Source organism: Magnolia sinica, chromosome 11 (genome assembly GCF_029962835.1).
Source record: "Magnolia sinica isolate HGM2019 chromosome 11, MsV1, whole genome shotgun sequence".
NCBI classification, from domain to species: Eukaryota; Viridiplantae; Streptophyta; class Magnoliopsida; order Magnoliales; family Magnoliaceae; genus Magnolia; species Magnolia sinica.
The window spans coordinates 70136726-70137491 of NC_080583.1; the positions used below are offsets into that span (position 1 = coordinate 70136726).

The 766-nt window shown below is 38.3% G+C and overlaps 1 non-coding gene across 1 annotated transcript; it reads left to right on the forward strand.

Moving 5' to 3' along the window:
- Positions 1–380: 380 nt before the first annotated feature.
- LOC131219677 (small nucleolar RNA R71) lies at positions 381–487 on the forward strand. Its single transcript, XR_009158323.1, has one exon. It is a non-coding gene; the product is annotated as a small nucleolar RNA R71 (small nucleolar RNA).
- Positions 488–766: the final 279 nt, after the last annotated feature.

Sequence of the window (766 nt, forward strand, 5' to 3'; positions counted from 1 at the left end):
CTCCTCGAAAGCCAGGTATTGTAAGATAGTTTTTCAGTTGTGTGAATGTTGCAATCACAGATGCCGCAAACAATTTCATTAACCTTATCCTTCTTTCCTTCCATGGCCTCAACTTTCCTTATGAGCGTAGTCACTTTACACTTGAGATCATCCTCTTCTTTCAAGAGATATAATCCACCTTTCTCCTTTAATTGAGTCGGCCTAGACGTGGTGTTCGGTAATAGTCCTCAGATTATGTTTTTTCAGCCAAACTGTCAAGGTAGTCCCATACCTCGTCGACATCTTTATTAATGAACTCTCCATTACACATTGTCTCGACCATTTGGCGCATGGAAGATGTCAGTCCATCATAGAAAAAATTTATAATGCGCCATGTTTCAAATCCGTGTTATGGGCATGAAGTGACCAAATCTTTGAACCTTTCCCAACATTGGAAGAATGTTTCATCTTCCTTTTGGGCAAAGTTCATGATTGCTTTTCTGAGGGTAATCATTTTATGATGTGGGAAGAATTTTTTTATGAATTCTCTCTGCATGTCGTTCCATGTGCCAATGGATATAGGACGCAGTGAATGTAACCACGTCTTAGCTTTCTCTTTTAAGGAAAAAGGAAAGAGTTTCAGCATGATTGTATCCTCAGATACATTAGGAAAATATAATGTAGCTATAATCTCATCGAACTCTTTCAAATGTAAATATGGACTTTCTTATTCAAGTCCATGGAATTTGGGAAGGAGTTAGATAACTCCTGGCTTGATGTCCATTTG